Source organism: Capricornis sumatraensis, chromosome 3, assembly GCF_032405125.1.
Source record: "Capricornis sumatraensis isolate serow.1 chromosome 3, serow.2, whole genome shotgun sequence".
In the NCBI taxonomy this organism is placed as follows: Eukaryota; Metazoa; Chordata; class Mammalia; order Artiodactyla; family Bovidae; genus Capricornis; species Capricornis sumatraensis.
The window spans coordinates 14,102,824-14,111,893 of NC_091071.1; positions in this window are offsets into that span (position 1 = coordinate 14,102,824).

Consider the following 9,070-nt stretch of genomic DNA (forward strand, 5'->3'; position numbering starts at 1 on the left):
GATAAAGCAGATGTAGTATATATTGATGGAATACTACACAACCATAAAAAAGAATGAAATAATGCCTTTTCCACAACATGGATGGACCTAGAGATGATCATACTAAGACAGAAAGAGAAAGACCAATAAAATATGACATCACTTACATGCGGAACCTAAAATATGAACCTATCTACAAAACAGAAAGACTCACACAGAGAACAGACTGGTGATTGTCAAGGGGGAGGGGGCTGGGCGAGGGGTGGAGTGGGAGGGTGGGTTAGCAGATGTAAGCTATTATATAGACATTGTGTGAATGACAAGGTCCGACTGTATAGTACAGGGAACTCTATTCAATATCCTGAGATAAACCATAATAGAAAAAATATGAAAAAGATGTATATACGTATATATAACTGAATCACTTTGCTATACAGTAGAGATTAGCTCAACACTGTAAATCAATTACAATTAAAAAAAAAAAAAAAGCTGCAGCTCTCAGTGAGGATGAAGGCAGTGGGGCAAAGCAGAGAGAGAGGCAGGGGAGAGAGTAGGAGGGCACTCAGGGTCCTGCCCGGAAGGGCTCCAGAGCCAGAGCTCCTTGGTGGAGAACTGAAGGTTAAACTCTCACTCAACTTAAAGTGACCCCAGAGCCCTGGCTGATTTGAGACAAGATGAAACACTTACCTGCAAACAGCGTCTAGGAGCCAATGAACTGCGGGAGACACTTCACGATTCTCTTGAAGCTTGTGGGTTAGAGGGATTTGAGACAAAAAGAAAATGGTGACACAATTTAAAGAAAAAGGGGGAAAAAATGAGCATGTCTCTTCGCCTTCCCCACCCGTAGATCCAGGAAAACTGGCCAGGTCAGGCCCTTCAGCCACATCATCATTTAAAATGAGAATCCAGCCCAGCCTATGAGCAGGCATTTTCCAAATGGCTACAGAACTCCTGCACCTTCCAAAAATACCTCTTCATGCACCTCCTGCCAGAGAAGGAGGGCCACATGCCCAGGCTGGAACTAACCCACCAGCCTTCCTGAGCCCAGGAGTTGCCCCTCCCTTGTTCTGCAAGCCCCAGATACAGGAAATGCTCACTGCTTCGTGGGGAAACCTAGCCAGACAGCTACTGGTGCTGAGCCCAAGACTGGGAATACAGCAGCTTCTGATTCCACTTGCAACAGAGATTATGTGACTTCCAGGAGTAGTTGCCAAACCTCGCTATGCACGTAAACCACCCGTGCAGCTTTGACACCAGGCCTCTGGTCAGTTTCATAAAGCAGAGGCTCTGGAGGAAGGATCCCCCTGACTCCCAAGGGAAAGAGGCGGGGGTAGTGACGGGGAGGTGGCACTTGGGGAACATCAGAAAGGCTGGTGGACGATATTCTGTTTTCTGACTTGAGGACTATTTGGTTTGTTCACTTTGTGAAAAATTCGTCAAACTACACACACATGTGCACGTCTCTGTACATTTATTACACTACATTTTAAAAGGAAAAAAAGCTCCCAGGTCAATCCTGCTCCCCTACCAGGTTTCAGAACTGAGCTGCAGGTTCAGGATGAAGGGTTTAGGTTACACAAAAGAGAGAAGCTAGGGGGTACTTCCTTTGCGGTCCAGAGGTTAAGAAGCCACCTTCCAATGCAGGGGATGCGGGTTCAATTCCTGGTTGCGGAACTAAGATCCCTCATGCCTCAGGATAACTAGAGAGAAACTCACACACTGCAATTACTGAGCGCTTGCACTCTAGAGCCCGTGCTCTGCAACAAGAGAAAAAATGAGAGAGAGAGAGAGGCTGGATGCTTTTGAGCATTGGCTGGAGTAGGTACAGGATCTGCCTCCCTTCTTAAGCAAGTCTCTGACCCTCAGCGGAGAAAAGCTACAGAGAGGGGCGTTAGGAGGGGCTTTCCAGGTGGTACTAGTGGTGAACACCCCACCTGCCAATGCAGGAGACATAAGAGAGGCAGGTTCAATCCCTGGGTCGGGAAGATCCCCTGGAGGAGGAAATGGCAACCTGCTCCAGTATTCTAGCCTGGAGAATTCCATGGACAGAGGAGCTGGTGGGCTACAGTCCATAGAATCACAAAGAGTTGGACACGACTGAAATGACTTAACACACAGCACATTCTTTCTTGTGACTTTGGTTTTCCCTGCCTGGTTAAAGAGGCTGCAGAGGCTACCAGCTTCTTGCCACCCTCTCAGGTCTCTTACCTGCTACTCCTACAGGATCTGGGGGACTCCAGCACATGTAATTTAACAACGTCCAGCACCAGTCACTCTTCTAAGTGCTGAGCACATAGCAGGGAACAGTCAATCTGCAGTGCCCTTTGGATTACATTTGTTAACAATAAAACAGCCAAGTTACAGAGTCGGACACGACTGAAGCGACAGCATGCATTGGAGAAGGAAACAGCAACCCACTCCAGTATTCTTGCCTGGAGGATCCCAGGGACAGAGGAGCCTGGTGGGCTGCCGTCTATGGGGTTGCACAGAGTTGGACACGACTGAAGCGACTTAGCAGCAGCAGCAGCAACCAAGTTATTTTTACCAGCAAAATGGATTAATCCAGGAGCAGCAAAAATTGCACTTTGGGATGTGCAACTGTTGCGGGAGAATGGGAGACAGAGAATGGTCACATTCCAGGTCTCAGGCAAGTCCCTGGGACCAGCCCCACGTGAGGGTCTTTGGCTTTGCATAGGAGAGAATTCAAGAGTTAGTCATAGTAAAATGAGAGCAGGTTTATTTAGAGAGATACACATTCCATAGACAGAACGTGAAGTGTCTCAAAATGCGCATTTTTTTTAAGAATAAGACAATGATGAAGTCTGCTGGCTCTTTCTTTCATGAACGATTTCTCTGTAGCATACAATCCTGTTTGATAGCACTCTCCCCACAGTGGAACTTCTTTCAGAACTGGAGTCAATTCTCTCAAACTCTCCCACTGCTTTCTCAATTAAATTTATATAACATCCTAAATCATTTATTGTCAGGTCAACAGTCTTCACAGCACCTTCATCAAGAGCAGGTTCCCATCTCAAGAAACCACATTTTTGGCTCATCCAGAAAAGGCACCTCCTCATGCATTGAAGTTTTATATTCATGTTGCAGCAATTCAGTCCCATCTTCAGGCTCCACTTCTAATTCTAGTTCTCTTGCTCTTTCCGCCACATCTGCAGCTGCTTCCTCCACTGAAGTCTTGAACCCTTCAAACTTATCCATGAGGGTTGGAATCAATGTCCTCTAAACTGTTAATGTTGATATTTTAACCTCTTCCCGTGAACCACAAATATTCTTCATGACATCTAGAATGTGAATTCTTTGCAGAGGTTTTCAATTTCTCTTGCCCAGATCCATCAGAGGAATCACTATCTATGGCTGTTACGGCTGTATTTCTTAAATCATAAGACTTGAAAATCGAAATTACTCCTTGGCATGAAAACAATACATCAGTCTCATTGTCCATCTCCATCAGCACTCTTGGGTGACCAGGTGCAGTGTCAGTAAGCAGTAATATTTAGAAGTGAATCCTTTTTTCTGAGCAGTAGGTCTCAACAGTAGGCTTAAGATATTCAATATTTGTAAACAAATGTGCTGTTATTCCAGGTTTTATCGTTCCATTTACAGAGCACAGGCAGAATAGATTTAGCATAATTCTCAAGGGCCCTAGGATTTTCAGAATGGTAAATGAGCATTGGCCTCAACTTCAAGGCACCAGCTGTGTTAACTCCTTACAAGAGAAGCTTTGAAGCCAGGCATTGACTTCTCTCTAGCTATGAAAGTCTCAGACAGCGTCTTCTTCCCTGAGAAGGCTGTTTTGTCTACGTTGAAAAATCTGTTGTTCAGTGTACCAGCTTCATCAGTTATCTCTGGTAGATCTTCTAGATAACTTGCTGCTGCTTCTACATCAGCACTTACTCTTTACCTTGCACTTTTATGTTATGGAGCTGGCTTGCTTCTTAAGACTGCATGAGACAAGCTCATCAAAAGAGCCTCTTGATGAAAGTGAAAGAGGAGAGTGAAAAAGTTGCCTTAAAGCTCAACATTCAGAAAACTAAAATCATGGCATCTGGTTCCATCACTTCATGGCATAAATACATGGGGAAGCAATGGAAACAGTGACAGGCTTTATCTTTTGGGGCTCCAAAATCACTGCAGATGGTGACTTCAGCCATGAAATTAAAAGACGCTTGCACCTTGGAAGAAAAGTTATGACCAACCTAGACAGCATATTAAAAAGCAGAGACATCACTTTGCCAACAAAGGTCCATCTAGTCAAAAGCTATGGTTTTTCCAGCAGTCAGTCATGTATGGATGTGAGAGTTGGACCATAAAAAAAGCTGAGTGCCGAAGAATTGATCCTTTTGAATTGTGGTGTTGGAGAAGACTCTTGAGAGTCCCTTGAACTGCAAGGAGATCCAACCAGTCCATCTGAAAGGATATCAGTCCTGAATATTCATTGGAAGAACTGATGTTGAAGCTGAAACTCCAATACTTTGGCCACCAGATGTGAAGAGCTGACTCATTGGAAAAGACCCTGATGCTGGGAAAGATTGAAGATGGGAGGAGAAGGGGACGACAGAGGATGAGATGGCTGGATGGCATCACCGACTCAATGGACATGAATTTGAGTAAACTCCGGGAGTTGGTGATGGACAGGGAAGCCTGGCGTGTTGCAGTCCATGGGGTCCCAAAGAGTCGGATACCACTGAGCAACTCAACTGAACTGAACTGATCCAACTTCTGCTAGCTTCAAATTTTTCTTCTGCAGCTTCCTCACCTCTCAGGCTTGACAGAACTGAAGAGAGTTAGAGTCTTGCTCTGTGTTAGACTTTGGTTTAAGGGAATGTTGTGGTTGATTTGATTTTCTAACCAGACTAGTGAAACTTCTTCCATATCAGCAATAAGGCTGTTTTGCTTTCTCATCATTTATGTATTCACTGGAGTAGCAATTTTTTCTTAATTTATTTATTTTTAATTGAAGGATAACTACAATATTGTTGGTTTCTGCCATACATCAACATGAATCAGGCATAGGTATATATATATACCTTATATATATGTATATATACATATATATATATGTCCCCTCCCTCTTGAACCTCCCTCCCAACTCCTACCTCATCCCACCACCCTAGGGTATCATAGAGAATCGGATTTGAGCTCCATGCATCATACAGCAAATTCCCACTGGCTATCTGTTTTACATGTAGTAATGTATATGCTTCAATGCTTGGAGTAGCAATTTTTTAAAATACTAATTTATTTGGCTGTGCCGGATCTTAGTTGTGACATGCAGGACCTTTTAGTTGCAGGGTGCGAACTCTCAGTCACAGCAAGTGGTATCTGTGCGACGTCTTAGCCACTAGACCACCAGGAAAGTCCCTGGAGTAGCCGTTCTAATTTACTTCAAGAATTTTCCCTTTACATTAACAACTTGGCTAACTGTTTGGCTCAGGAGGCTTAGCTTGTAGCCTATCTTCACTTTCAAAATAACTTCCTCATTAAGTTTAATCATTTCTAGCTTTTTTTTTTTTTCATTTCTAGATTTTGATGTAAAGCAAGAGACATCCCATCTTCCTTTCACTTGAACACTAAGAGACCACAGCAGCATTATCAGGTGACCTAATTTCAATATTGCTGTGTCTCGGGGAGTAGGGTGTCCTGAGGAGCGGGAGAGGGATGGGGGAATGGCTGGTTGGTGGAGTAGTCAGAACACACACATTTATTAAGTACACCATGATATATGGGTGTGGTTTCTGGTGCCCAAAACGATTACAATAGTCATATCAAAGATATCAAAGATCACAGATTGCCATAAGACACAGAAAAATGAAAAAGTTTGAAATGTTTTAAAAATGAGCAAAATGTGGCACAGAGAGACAAAGTGAGCAAATGCCATTGGAAAAACGGCACCGGTAGACTTGTTCCTTGCAGGGTGGCCATGCCGTGCCATCTAAGTCGCTTCAGTCGTGTCCAGCTGTTTGTGATCCTATGGACTGTGGCCCACCAGGCTTCTCTATCCATGGGATTCTCCAAGCAAGATTACTGTAGTGGGTTGCTGTGGCCACCGGCCTTCAGTTTGTAAAAAACACAGTATCTGTGAAGTACAATAAAGCGTAGCACAAAAAACAGGGTATGCCTGTAATGTTTTCAGTTTAATTCTCAGGCTGCAGCCACTGAACCCAAGAGGAGCAGAAAACAAGCATTGTCTTGCCTATCTGACTTCACAAAGGCTCTCGAGGTGAAGAACGCTTGCTCATGGGACTTCCCTGGTGGTCCAGTGGTTAAGAATTCACCTTCCAATGCATGGGGCAGGGTTTTGCACCCTGGTAGGGGAAATAAGATGCTCCATGTGGAGGGGCAACTGAGCCCACAGGACAAAACTACTGAGCCCACGCACCTCAATTAGAGAGAAGCTCTCATGCCACCACTAAAAGCCAGCATGGCCGAAAATTAATTAATTTAAAAAAAAGACTTGCTTACCACTCAGTGTGCCCCTGTCTCCGCCCGGGTCCTGTGCGCATGCATAGCCTCCCACACGCGTCGCACTCCTCCACCCAGCCAGTGAAAAGTCAGTGCAGCTCCGCCAGGGCCAATCCTCACATCGCTCTGAAATGCCAGCTCCACTCGGAAGGGTCTCACCTCTGTGACTCATGGGACCTCTGCCCACTTTACACCTTTCTCAAGGCCCTTCTCCTGTTCCACTTCATATTCTTGTTCTTTATATATTTGTCGGGTTCTCCCCTGTCAGACAGGAAGCTGCTTAGCTGCCAGATAAACTTTTCCCTGAAACACCCAACACTATTTCTGGGCCCTTAAGAGGCCTTAGAATGTTTGTTGGGATGGATTAAATGGAATAATGGGACATTATCTCCCTGAAGAATAAACAATAGACTTTGTTCTACATCTCTGTGATTCACAGACAAAAAAGTTTTTTTCTCTTTTTTAATTAGAGGATAATTGCTTTACAATGTTGTGGTCTCCACTGTACATCAACGTGAATCAGTCATAGTTATATATACTTCCCTCCCTGAAATTCTTTAAACTAGAAACAAATTGGTGAGAACAGTATAATCAACTTCAGTATATGTATCCTTACCAAGTGTCTGTTGAGTCATCATTTTGCTAACATATGTTAGATTTGCTTTAATATCTCTCTCTCTAGCTAGCTAACTATAATTATCACTATTTTTAGTTATTGAACCATTTGAGAATAAATTAGACATTGTGTCTTGCATCCCTTTACCCCATATACTTCACTGGTACCACTTAAAAGCAAGATCATTCTCTTCTTATACAATGATCCAATGAAAGAAATTCAACACTGATAGGATACTATTATCCCCATGCTCAGTTGCTTCAGTGGTGTCCAACTCTCCCCAAGTCCATGGACTGTAGCCTGCCAGGCTCCTCTGTCCATGGGATTCTCCAGGCGAGAACACTGGGGTTGGTTGCCATTTCCTACTCCATAATTATCTCCATGTAAGACGTGAGTCTGAGTGAACTCTGGGAGTTGGTGATGGACAGGGAGGCCTGGCGTGCTGCAATTCATGGGGTCGCAAAGAGTCAGACATGACTGAGAGACTGAACTGAACTGAACTGAACAGTACCTATTCAAATTTCCCCAGTTGTCCCAATTATGATCTCTAAGCTATTCTTTTTTCATTCTCATTGTCTACTGAACAAAAATGTATAACCTAAAAGTTGAGAATTATGTTTTATTCCAAGGACTTTCTGAACATTCAAGCCCAGAAGGCGGCCTCTCAGATAGCTCCGAGGGACTGCTCTGAAGAGGGAAAAGCCAAGTTATCTAGGAGTTTAGTAACAAAAACCAACAAAATTTGATTTTGTTTACCAACAAAAATTAAAAGATTACTGTTGGCAGACTCCCTCTTGGTCTTACAAGCAGCCCCCATGCAGTGTAGTTAATAAATCTCACTTTCTAACTTAAAAAAAAAAAAAAAGATTACTGTTAATTACAGCAAACCAGACATCTCAGTTAATCTAGTGCTCGTGTACATATGGGAAGATGCAAGAGTCTGGGCTCACTGTAACCATCCTTTATCTGCACCTTAGCTGTCTAGGGCCAATATCCAGGGCTTTCCCATCCTGAATTCCCTCGGGGCTCACCCTCGGGGGCAGCTGTAGCTGAAGGTTGCAGCCTTCTTTGTTACTGACATGGCAGGTGACGTTTTTCATCATCTACGCATTGCATTTAGTTATTGTATCATTTAGTCTCATAACGTAGAACAGTTTCTCTCTCTTTCATTCTTGAGGCATACTAGTTATTTGTAAAAGAGCCTTCGACTTGACTTTGTCTGGGGGACCGGAAGGCTCTGGGAATGAGGTTGTGCCTTTCTCAGAATATGGCAGCAGGAACCCACATGAGGTCAGTTTCTCCCCTTATCAGTCACGTTAATTTTTTTGTGGGGGGCTGCAAGGCTTGCCTGTGCCCTGTGTGTCCACGCTCAGTCGTGTTCAATTCTTTGCAATTGCATGGACTGCAGACGCGTCTGTCCATGGGATTTTCCAGGCAAGAATACTGGAGTGGGTTGCCATTTCCTCTAGGGGATCTTCACAGGTCAGGGATTGAACCCGCGTCTCCTGAATCTCCCGCACTGGCAGACGGATTCTTTACCCCTGCGCCACCTGTGAAGCCCAGCTGCAAGGCACGTGGTCTCTTAATTCCCCAAGCAGGGATCAAACATGGGCCCTCAGCAGTAGACGTGCAAAGTCTTAACCACTGGTCCGCCAGGGAAGTCTGGGTCAGGTTAACTTTGATGATCTGGTTAAGGTGGTAACTGCCAGGTTTCTCCACTGAGCAGTTACAGTTTTTCCTTTTGTGCTTATAAGAAATCTGTGGAGATGACTTGGTATTTTAGAGACTGTGAAAATACTCTGTTCCCAGTCTAATGATGATTCCTGCCTGATGCGCCAGCCAGTCATTCAAGGAAAGTGGAGTTGGCTGGCGGCCTGGAGCTGGGGCTTTGGAGATCACAGAGCCGGGATGCATAGAGAAGGAAGCACAGCAGGGAAAAGAAGCTGCGGAGAGCAGGGCAGGCAGTCTGAGGGCTACGCTGGGAGCAGCTGCAGC